Here is a 12,327-nt window from a genome sequence, read left to right as displayed (position 1 = left end):
ACCCATGCTGGACCTACATAAAAGTAATGTTTTGTAGGAACAACTTTGTCTGCTGCCTCAGGAAAAATAGGCAGCATTCTGAAAGCTGTATTGTCACCTACAACAATAGGGCACCAAAGGGTAACCAGGCATGTAGGTGAGTGTTGCACTTCGGAAAAACTTGAGACAGTATTATTCTTGGCAGATGAAAAGAAATCAATAGCATTTTGGTTTTAGGCATGGCTACAAGCTAGCTGCTGCCTAGTTTATATAGGCATTATGTCATGTAATTTTCACCTGTTATTTACTCATTTTTAGTAACCAGTTTGCAGGCTTTTTAAAACCAAACTTGCTGGTATTGACATGATACTGCTTTGTTTGTTCTTCTTCCAGGCAATCTGCTACACTTCCAATCAAACATGTAATACACATAAAGTCTAGAAACTGTCTTTTGAAGTTATTACCAGAAGAGGGAGTGTATAACACTTTGTATACACTGAAACCTGTAAGTTTATTGATGAATAGCAGTCAATAACCTGATTTGCCTAATAAGTTAAAATGATAATTGCAGGCTGAAATTCACTTTCAGGAGAGCACAATGAATGCCAACTTTTTAAGCTAGTCATTAGGCTTAATTCAGTTTAATACTAATTACATCCAAGTAATGTAAATGGCCTTGAACAGATTCCTAAATGTCGTGTTTACAAACAGCTTTTCAATAGCAGTCTTGAATTAGCTCTTGCAGTACCCAGCTCTGTAAGAGCTCTGTAACAATGTGAAACTTAAAAGCACAAATATGTTTCGGAAGTGTAGAAAACAACAAGCAGAAATAGATAAATATGAGATGAAATTTCATATAAGGCAAAGATACTATTATTGACTGAATAGGCCATCATTAGCTATCTCAGGAAGTAACAGCCAAAATACTTCCAAACCGTGTTATCTGCTATTGTTGAAACAAAAACATAACGTAGTGCTTGTATAGAAAATCAGTATTTTTACTCTAAAATTTATATAGATGTTCCTCCAGTCCCCGTGCAACAGGGGCAACAGGTTAATCCTTTGAATAATAGCAAAATGATGCAGGAGAAAAAACCATCAGTGTGGCTTAATATGTAAACTCCTGATAAACTTCGCCTGTTCTGCTGCCTCATACAAGTTCTGCAATGTCTGAGAGTGCTGCTGGCCACAAAGATTCTGATTACATTTTGTTTCCCCAGGTTGTATTAGATAGAGAAAGAAGAGCCATCATCAGGCGATTCTCATCCTCTTTTCTGTTCTCTGTTGCCCAGATAACAAGTTGCCCATGTTGGTGTCAAACTCTCGCTCTTTACACTGCTTTGTAAAGGATGCAATTAGACCAGGCTCCTGGAGAGTTGAAGCTGTTCCTACATAACTGACTTTTTCTTCGTTGTTTGGCAGGATGGTCAGAAACTCTTTAACTCACAATTCTCTATAGAGTAGCTTTCGAAAGGAAGCCTCCTCTTCTAGCCAGGTCACCTCCTTATGTTTTTACCCCACAGGATTTTTTTCCTCTGCCCGGCAGTTGTATTGTGCCATGTGTCCTCTATGCGTGACCCTGCCAGTTGCAAAGAACCTGTTTGTCATGTCTGGTGGTTGGAAAAAGCCCCAGTATCTGGGTTGCAGCTAATCCTGTGCATTAGGTAGAAGGTGTATGTACTCTTTCCAGTGTGCCCTTCACCTTTGAGCCTGAAAACTTCAGATGTTTGGGGGTTTTTTGTAGAGCTGGATTTGAGCAGAAGTTTTGTAAGATATACGTTGATAGTTTTAAGAGCTGTTCATTATTGTCCATAGATGTTCACATGGGAATTCATGGCTTCTCTCCTCCATGGCGAAGAGGAAAATCGGCTGTGTCTCCTTTGCTACTATGTGCTGAAGTCTTCCTATGAATTTGTAGGCTAAGCATTTTGATGTTCTGCTGTATCAGCGTGGTCTTGGTGAAGTAATTGTTTAATCTCTTTCATTTTTGTAGATCATAATGAGAAACCTTATAGTACTCTGTAAGTCTCTGGCCATTCTCATCATTGGCATGGGACTAGCAAGCGCTCACTTTCTGCAGTTTCATTTTGGCTTAGAGCCTGTGACGAGCCACATGTAACCATGTATGTGCCTGGAAGCATGCCATGTGGGCCCTCTCCTGGCCTCTAAGGTCGAAGGAGAGGTTTCCAAACTGCCACAGTTCACTCCCCTCCCTGTCATAGTGCCATGTACTCTGACCAGAGGTCATCATGGGGGTCACACAGCCATCCACCAGCCAGCTTCTAAAAATACCTAGGATATAGAGATTATATAAACTTATATATGTGAGTAGTATTGCAAGGTTTGATGCTCGCTTCTTGCTTTTCACAGATTGACAACTGGTGTCACTTGTATTTGGTGGTGGCCAGTTCCTTTCTCAGCTCAACTTTCCATAGGCTCAGTCAGTGTTCAGAACAAGGATGGGTACTGACCTTTAGGACCATACTCATCACCTTTTTCTGTGCTCACAGGAACATACCCAGGGAGACTGGAGGCTTGGCATATAGTTAGGACATGCTGAAAGCCCATATTAGCTTCTGGGCTACTTGCTATTTCCTCTGTCCTGTCCCAGTTGTCCAGGTGGCAGTGGTCCACAATAGCTGTGGTTGGACACTTGAAATCTAATCTACTAAATGGCTTTTCCTGGTTTCATTCCCTGAAAATGGCATAAGTCTCTACAGAAGCCTTCCCTCTCTATGTGCACACATGTGCTATATGGGTAGTAGTTATATATCATATTTCTGGTATAAACAAGCATGTTGTATAAGTGGAGTTGATACTGAGGCATAAAACGCTGTCACTTGGTTGTGCACCAACAAGCCTGACAAGTTGTTCCTCTGTACTCATTTTAATTTGGATTCACTCCACTTATCTGAAACCTGAGGAACTTCCAAGCATGCCCACTTGGAAAAGAAAAGGAAACACCAAAACCAGAAGTCTTGCCTGATATATTTGTGTTTTCCGTAGCATGTAACACACACTCCAGAGTGGCAGCAGCTGGAGAGAAGAATCCGCTGATTTCAAAATCCATTGACCCGTCATTCTGGAGGTTCTGGGAATTTCATTCATGATGGTACTTTGGAGCTCTTGTTTGCAGCTTTGGGGGGGGAAAAAGACATAAAAGGCCTTAAAATCAAGTCTGTAGTGCTACTTTCTGTATAATTTTGCTGTTCCCTTCACTAAGGCTGGTTTGATGGTGTCACATAGCCCATGGTGGGGTTCTTTCTGTGCACACCCCATAGCAGCAAAGTCATTTTTCTAAGTAATTACATTGGAGTTCTTGATTGATCAACTTTAAGAAGCTTGGTGTTGGCTCATGGCCCATCATTCTTTTCCTTCCAGGAAGAATAATAATAGTAGCCAGTAACCAAACAATCTCTTTAAAACAAAATATTTACAACAAAATCATTTTAGGCAGTACTAAATGTAAACATAAGCAGGCTGCAGTGTAAGCAAGCCCAGCTTATGCAGTGTTGATACCCATCAGATGAAATTCCATGAAAGTCTGAATTTTTTGTTATGTACCCTCCAAAACTTCTAGGAACTGGCAAAGTAATGATGACTGCAGCTCACAACCCAGTTCTTTGCCATCCCCAGTTGCTTAGGCCTCCAGCCGGTCCCCTGGGATCAAGTCACACTTTAATCCTCACTACTCCTGGCTCTGTTAATCGCACAAGGAGGCCTTTGGTTTATGAGGTTGTCAGGTCTGTGAGCGGATGGGTTTGCTCTTTGTTAGGGAGCGAGCAGATGGTGGGAAGGCTTGGACGGAGCAGTCGGGATTGAGGGAGAGGGCAGGGATGTGCTGTGGCAGTACTAGCTCGCACCAGCCAGCTTAAAGGGATTGTGAAATTGGTGCCTGAGATTGCTGAATTTTGGGAGAAGATAAATGAGTTGTTTCATGTGCACTGGAGATAATGAAGCCTGGTCATCTGTGGCTTTCTCTTGTGTGTTTTTCCATCGCTCTCCCTTCTGTTGCAACACCTGCCCTGTGCACATACATAGCTTCGGGTCTTGTGTCGTGTTTTGTCCCTGGCTCCTTCCTGCCCCCTTGGTTTGGTTTTGGGTTTTTGGCTGGGTTTGGCTTTTTTTGGCTGCCAGGTTAATCAGACATGCACATGCCACATCTAAGCTGGAGTATGCACGTGAAGACTGACCAGTGAGGATCTTCCTGCCTTCCTTCAGTAAGAGCACTGAGAGGTCCTACCTTTGCTGTCTGAATGCTGATTTTAATGCTAATGATAAACCCCAGTATATTCAGCACACACCACCGCAAATCCAGCTCTTCAGCTGTCTTAAAATTAACCTGATTTCAACATACAGAACACTAAAATGTAGACAAGTGGAAGCAGACACGGTAGAGCTGCATTTCTCTCACCTCACAAAGCCAGACAAGAAAATATAATGTAAGTAAAAGATTGGAAATTCTGTAGCCAATTTTAAAAGCAATTTTCTTGGCAATGCAAAACGTGGAGAATACTTCAGGTTGTAGAACTTTTATTTATTTTGGGGGGCATTTCTTAGCATTCTGCAGTACTTATTCATACCAGGGAGCTATTACATGTGTGTGCGTAGTGACAGCATCACAAATCATGTAAATAATCTTTTCATGTTACATGTGTCCAGCGAGGAAAGGAGGAGGTTGATGCTGTTCTTCACGTTAAGTGGCAGGAAGCAAACTTCCTTCCATTGCAGGGGTTTCAACACAAGTCAAGTTGACCTTCTTGGATGATCTTGCAACACCAAAGACCTGGGAATTACGTTTTCTGCAATGACTCATACTGAACTGCTGCTCTCCCTTCTGCCCTCTGTGTGTTGCCTTGGTGTTAGAGCAGGAGTCTGATCACTTCAGCTTGGTTCTCTGGGAGCGAGCAGCGTGTGCAGGTGTATATCCATCCCTTTGTGTATGGATCTGCACAAAGGATCCTCACAGCTTGCAAGGCTGATTTTAGGGCTCTGAACTCAGGTATTAACTGATGGTGTAAGTGTTTATGTTAACTAATGTTGGTGGTGCTTTGGGGAATTATTTTTAATGACTTCAATCAGTGTTGATAGAAAATAAAACCTTTTGCAATACTTACACCAGGAAAAGAATTTTGGAATTTCATTGCCTTACATAACGGGTTGTTTTTACTACATTAAGTAAAATCACTTTTGCATTTGTCAGAGTACACTGGCAGCATGCGATTTCACTGTGGCACGTGCACAGTCTGTTTCAAGGTGAAACTCAATGAGTATTTGCTGTATGAAGTTACTTAGACTTTAATCATTGGGAAACAGTAAATAAAAACAAACTCCCAGATTGAGGCAGTTGGCATATATGCTGCTGTTATAAGCAGGCAGAAAATCCCATTGCATTCTCTCTGTGCCATTGTGTGCCTTCCCGTGGGCTTTTGTTGTTTCTCCCCATGTGAATGTACTGTCATGCCTCTCCCTTCCATTCCAGCTCCTGCCTTGATGCCCAGCTGCTGGGGTTTCTTAGCAGTTGGGTTCTTTGTCCTCACTCTTACTCAGAAGGAAGACACAGTTCTGTATTGTTCCACTTGGGAATTAAATTGCCTGATCTTGGTCAGTTTATTTGTGGAACAAGCAACAAAATAGAAGTTACTTGCCCTCTTGGTCCTCAAATGAAAGTAAGCCAAATCAAAGACTAAAAAAGGATAAATTCTAGTTTTTAAGACAAATACATCAGTGCTGGTTTCCCACATCGTAGTTTAAAGTCAAGAATTTTGTGAACCACTAAAATCTTGTTGGAGACTTAAGCCGGTCTTAATTACGGGTGTCAAGTAGAAGAGTGTACAATAGAAACAAATTCCTCCAAAAACATGCATGCCTCTGGTACTAATTTTAGCGATGGAAGGAGATGTGTTTTAAAAACAGCATAATCCAAGGAAATGTTCATTTTCCTCAGTTGTCCTTAACAATGAATGGGTAGGTGACATGAGCTGTCAACTTGAAATTCAGAGCAAGAGGAGCTGGTTTCTGTCTCGTACTCTGAATGCATAGACATGGGGAAAGTTAGCATTAAGTATTTGTGGTTTAGGATTTAGGGTTCATTTCTAAGCTTGTTAATGGGAGCAGTAGTCTCTGGGTTTCTGCATGTTCCTTTAAAAAGAGAAAAAACATCCCAAACAAAACCCAATCTGATGAAATGGTGCTCCCTGCTGCTGTTTAACCCTTATTAATGAAAATAATATGCTAAAGCACTGATACTAACACATAAAGGTGTTTGTACAGGCCAGCCGCCTTTCCTCTTGGCTAACTTTATTTCAGTGAAAAAGTGATCTGCTTGGTTTTTAAAATGAATTTTGGAGTAATTCAATAAGTGAGGAAAGACCAGAGATTTCAGCTTTGATTACGGTAATTTAAAACAAGAGCAGAAGCCACAAGCTGTTTCTTCGTATTCTTTTTTGTCAGCAGATTCACTGTAATTTCTATGAGTGATTACTTAGGAAATGGCCCAGAAATTTGGTAAAAATTAGGTTTTAGTATCTATGCAGTGGCTTTGGGTGGAAATCAGTCCTTGACATTCAGACCTGAGAGTCTAGAAATTCAAGATGTTGAAACCTATCTGGATGTTCAGGACAGTAAATACTCAAGTGAATTTTTGCTGCTGGAAAATCATAGAATAGTTTGGTTGGAAGGGACCTTAAAGCTCATCCAGTTCCAGCCCCCTGCCACACCTTCCACTAGACCATGTTGCTCCAAGCCCCATTCAACCTGGCCTTGAACACTGCCAGGGATGGGGCAGCCACAGCTTCTCTGGGCACCCTGTGCCAGCGCCTCAGCACCCTCACAGGGAAGAACTTCTTCCTAATATCTAATCTAAATCTCCCCTCTGTCGGTTTAAAGCCTTTCCCCTTGTCCTGTCCCTACAGGCCCTTGTAAAAAGCCCCTCTCCAGATTTCTTGTAGCCCCTTTAGTTATTGGCAGACTCTTATACTGTGGCCATACGTCACTGGCGCCGATGCCAGCTCTGTGGCTCCAGTGCCCATCATAGGTGAAGCTGAGCCTGGCCAAAAGCCTGGGGGCAGCAGTTTGCCACCAGCTTGGAGCCACAGCCCCAGTGTGCAGTGGCCGGTGTGGACTGCAGCATTGCCTGCGGGTGTTGTGGGGCCTCGGCGGAGCTCCCCGTGGATAATCAGTCTCACAGTGAGGGATTAAGCGCTGCAAGCGGCCCGCTGAGCCCTTCTGAAATGTCACCGGCGCGCTCTGGCCCCACTCCAAGAGCAGGCAGGCAGCGTGTTCCCTGCAGATGGGGACAACCCGGCGAGGCTGAGCTCTGCTCCATGCAGACCCTGCCAGGCTCTCTGTGGAGCCACGGGGCAGGATGTTGGAGTACTGACCATGGGCTCACTAAAGAAACTTAAATATCCCCAAAAACGCTCTAAAGCCACAGCTCTGATGGGGAGCGCAAGGGCAGAAAATAGCAATAAAACCTTCAGGGCTGACTGCAATCCTGTCTAGGTTAAATTGGCAGCTGTTAATCAAAGTGTTAATTAAAGAAACTATTAAGAGTGTGTTCGGTTTAGCTTGTTTTCCTGAGTGTGCTCACCCGTGTAATTTATAAATCAGAGGGCAAATACATTCCTCGTTATGGCTCTGCGGATGGCTGGCTCTGGGCAGGATGGTCTGTGCCGTTATATCTCGGCTTGGGAGGAGATGGGAAATACAGACACAGACTGGATGTGTCAGGTGCAGTTGTGTTCTTATTTAAAAGGTTAAACTTGCACAAACATTTTAGTTAGCACATCCTAATTACAGCATTGCTCCATTCTCTCAAAGTGAAATGTGCAAGGGCTGGTTTATCTAATTTGAAAGACATTATTGTGCAAGCACAGTAGGTTCATGCCCTCGTTTGACTGTATTTGTGATTTCTGTGAGACTTTGCCATGCTAATGCTGCGGTAAAATTTTAATTAGGGTATAGTTAATGTGGTCAGTGTGTTTAAGCATGAAAACAGTTGTTTCACACCTATTCTAGTTGACCAGTGTTAGTGAAATAAGCTGTAATGATCCCATGAGCCGGCAGTGTACGCTTGCAGCCCAGAAAGCCAACCGTATCCTGGGCTGCATCAAAAGAAGCGTGACCAGCAGGTCGAAGGAGGTGATCCTGCCCCTCTACTCTGCTCTTGTGAGACCCCACTTGGAGTACTGTGTACAGTTCTGGTGTCCTCAACATAAAAAGGACATGGAGCTGTTGGAGCGAGTCCAGAGGAGGGCCACGAAGATGATAAGAGGGCTGGAGCACCTCCCATATGAAGACAGGCTGAGAAAGTTGGGGCTGTTCAGCCTGGAGAAGAGAAGGCTGCGTGGTGACCTCATAGCAGCCTTCCAGTATCTGAAGGGGGTCTACAAGGATGCTGGGGAGGGACTCTTCCTTAGGGACTGTAGTGGTAGGACAAGGGGTAATGGGTTCAAACTTAAACAGAGGAAGTTTAGATTAGATATAAGGAAGAAGTTCTTTACAGTGAGGGTGGTGAAGCACTGGAATGGGTTGCCCAGGGAGGTTGTGGATGCTCCATCCCTGGCGGTGTTCAAGGCCAGGCTGGACAGAGCCTTGAGCCACATGGTTTAGGGCAAGGTGTCCCTGCCCATGGCAGGGGGGTTGGAACTAGATGATCTTAAGGTCCTTTCCAACCCTTACAATTCTATGATTCTATGATTCTATGATTCTATTTTATAAATGAAAACTGGCTAATGCCTAGAAATGTTAAATCAAGGTAAAATAATATAAGGATCTGACTTAAAACAAGAAACCAAATTGTTTATTTTCCATTTTCCATTTATGGGGCAAATTGAGTATTTATGTTCCAAGAAATTTCACATTTTTGGAAAATGGTTCAGCTCTTGAAACATCCTTTAAAAATACTGCACTTCCCCCTACCCCAGCTTCGCTTCCCATCTTCCCTTTGCATCCTGACAAAGTTAAAGATCTTGTGTTTAAAACCTCGAAACAGGACATGGGGTTCTGGATCCCTCACACTGTTCTCACTTCTCCACGAGGTTTTCGGGCAAGTGGGCACTGCCCATTGCTGTAGAGGCCTGGTAACGCTTTCATCCTGTTCACCATAGGGAAGTACATGAGTTGTCACATCCATAGCGTGTGCATAGCCAGTGCTGTATGTACAGGGACAGAGGTGAGAGATGGGTAACATCAGAGATAGCGACGGTATCTTCCATCTCAGCTCCATCAGTCAGTGTTTCGCTGTCTCCACAGTGAGCAGTAACCTTGGGGAAGAAGAGGGGCTGTCGTAGTTGCTAGTTCCAAGTAGCCATGTGCATGTTTATCTTATTTTGTTAACCTTCCAAAGCTTTTGTATCGCATAGCAGTGGATATCACTAGGTAGTTGTGCAGCATGTAAGGAAAATATTTGTGCTTAATGTCTTTGCCTCTAGTTTCTTAATGACAGAATCAAAGGATGTGATTTACTTAGCCGGCACTGCTGGTTTTGTGTATATCTAGTGATACTTCCTCTTATTCTCTGGCTCAAAGTAAAGTCACTTCACTCTTCTCGAGCTCTTTCATATGGAGAGCTTTCCATTTCAAGGCCTTGGTTTTTGTACCTGTCTCCAGAAGTTTATCAGTTAGCCCGTAACCCCCTTTGTATTTTGGTTCACTAACCGCTTTTAAGCAAGTTTTTGATGTCAGCGTGTATTTTTGTAAGGGAGCCGAGTCTGACAGTCAACAAACAGCGATTAAAGTTTGTTACATTTAAAGAAACAGCTACAGAGAAAAACATTCAAATTCCTGATTGTGGCATGACTAGAAGCTGGGCAGGCGTTGGGATATGTAAACTCATCTAAATGCATGACACAATATTATGATATTATGTGGTAAGGTCACGTAAGGAGTATTGTTGATGCTGAAGGGGAAGAACGTGATGTTAAAGGTGTAAACCTGATTTCTGGGTAGAAAATGGGCAGAAAGAGAGAGAAAATGAGAAATGAGGTGGTGGTTATTCCCTTAATTCTTTGCTCCCATGCTTTCAACACACTGTTCTTCATTAAACTTCTGTTTGCTCAACTTTTTATTAAACTTTAGAATAATGTTTTCTTTTTTTTATTATTATTTTTAATTTGCTTTAGGCTTGTTTTGAAAAACAGAAGCTTTTCTTTAATGTCAGTCAGAGTAAGCATATGTGAGACAGCAGTTTTCCAGCTGCATTTTTGAGGAAGCTGACCCATGCTGCTCCTTGGTACGCTGTGGTTCTGTACTGCTTAGCTTTTGTTGTGTTTGGTGCTTTCGTTTATTATCACTGTGGCTTTTCTGAAGCTTGTTCCAAATAATTGTATTTTTTAATAGCAAAAGAATAATTTATTCAATACCTGCTTTTTAATCAGATAGTGCAGGTACTGTCGTGTCATCCAAAGGCCATGCAGAGATTAGTGCTCATAATGTGGACATTATAATCTCTCTATGGCCCGATTACTATCTAAGACACTCTACTGTCCTTCCATAATAACTCTGCAATATTTATATGCCGGTGCTTGACAGATGTACAAGACAGCTACTGACCTAAAGGGCCAGGGCCTGTTCCCTGGTGGGAAATCTGTCCATTCCTCCACTGCTTGGCCGGTTGGGCAGGAAAGTGTACCAGAAGTTTGGTCTTGGATATTACATCAGTCTTTTTGAAATGTTAAAGCCTTTGTGTTTGGGTTTACCTGAGTAAATAGGGGATGGAGAAGAATGAGGAAAGCATCTTCCTCTGGGTGGTGAAGGAGGACCTCCCAGTAGTCATGGCTTCATTAAGCTTGTGGTTCTGCTCCATGAATAATTCAATGTCCAGCCTCTATCAGTTTTCCCACATTGCTCTCAAGGGTTTTCCTGGTCTCCACAGGGCTCTGAATAGCTGAAACAAACCCGGTGGGAGCATCCCTAATTCTAGTTTGCCACTGCATGAGGGAGCTGCACAATGCAGCAAAACCCTAGTCTGCAGACTTGGGGTGACAGTATGTATTGGTTGGTGCTTCAAAGGTTATTTTATATCTCTCGGGCAAACCCTGTGTGTTTTAAAAAGGAATTTTAAATCCTGTGGAAATTGATTACAGAACTACTCAGGTGCACTGAATACAAGAGGGTTTGAAAGAATTAGTAACAGATATGGAAAAATAGGAAAAGTAGCTTTAGTAACGTACAGAATTGTGGGGAGGCAGCAGTGGAGAAAGTACTTGAAGGCTGTTTCTTTAAATACATTTTAGTGTTGCTGTTTTTTGCTACATTCTTAATAACTCTGCACTTTGCTCCTTGCTGTCCTTTCTGTGGTGGTGATCTGGGAGATCAGGGGAGGTGTGCTTGGTTTGGGACCATCTTGCAGCAGTTACCATGGTGGAGATGGATGTTCCTGCCCAGTTAGCATTGTGCTATTGGAGAACTATAGCACCCTCTTGGCCACGCTGTAGTTGTACCAGTTTTAAAAGCATCATTTAAATACCCTAAATCCTAGTTACAGGATCATCTCCTTTTTGAAATACAATTTTAAAGTATTGAAGTTGGCATTCAGAATCTTAGTAATGAAAACAAAGTTTTTCTGCTCCTCCCTCTGTTGTTTTTGAATGGCAGCAACAAAACTGTGACCCTGCTTACAAAGAGTTTCATGCTCTTTTATCTAACGTATTTTGCTCAGTGATCACTTGTGAGTGGATTTTAGTTCTCGAAAGTAAATGTCTAGGAAAATTATAAACGTACATATTAGAAATAGGAAGTCGAGTAATTGGTTTAACAGCTTTAAAAGTAGCCAGTGCTTCTCTGTAACTACTGTAGTGAAGTGAACAAAATAATAGCAACAGCTAACGTTTGCCTTCTGCTTCTGTTCAGAGGGATGTGGTTAACTAACAGTCATAACACCTCTCGGGAGTTGAGTAAATAATTTGCAAATATTCAAATTTACATGGTGGGAAGCTTCAGGTTGTTCAAGCAGGACACCTAATGCAATGCAGTGAGGCTGGCAAAGATCGGAGCCAGAATGTTTTCCCATTCCCAACTTCACTTTTGCAATTCCTGTGTTAAGTGCTTTGGTAAACCTGCTTTTAAAAACAAACTAAAGTGAGAGCTGAGCCTAAAATCTGTCAGTCTCACACATCTGCGCTGATAGAAGTAGGTTACATGAAACTTTTAGTTAAAGTAGCTACTACAAACACGTAATTCAAAATTATCAGTGACTTAAGTGTACTGGACCATCATAAACACCCAGATATGTTTTCTTTACATGTCTTAAACCAGTGTGAATTACTGTAGAGGGATTTTGGAACTGGAATGATAGACTGAAATCCAAATATTTGTATATATGAGAGCTTACGGGTCTGAATTGAG

At 42.4% G+C, this 12,327-nt stretch overlaps 1 protein-coding gene and 1 long non-coding RNA gene across 5 annotated transcripts in view; both read left to right on the top strand.

Annotated features, from left to right (window-relative positions):
- The window catches only part of ATXN7 (ataxin 7), a 60,972-nt gene that overhangs the window by 31,132 nt on the left and 17,513 nt on the right, over nt 1-12,327 (top strand). The gene's annotated exons all lie outside the window — the stretch shown is intronic.
- LOC115614784 lies at nt 1,381-3,923 on the top strand. Its single transcript, XR_003993846.1, has 2 exons — nt 1,381-1,942; nt 2,986-3,923. It is a non-coding gene; the product is annotated as an uncharacterized LOC115614784 (long non-coding RNA).

This window comes from Strigops habroptila, chromosome 11 (assembly GCF_004027225.2).
Source record: "Strigops habroptila isolate Jane chromosome 11, bStrHab1.2.pri, whole genome shotgun sequence".
In the NCBI taxonomy this organism is placed as follows: Eukaryota; Metazoa; Chordata; class Aves; order Psittaciformes; family Psittacidae; genus Strigops; species Strigops habroptila.
Note: the sequence above shows the minus strand (reverse complement) of the source record. Positions and strands in the feature narration are given on the sequence as shown.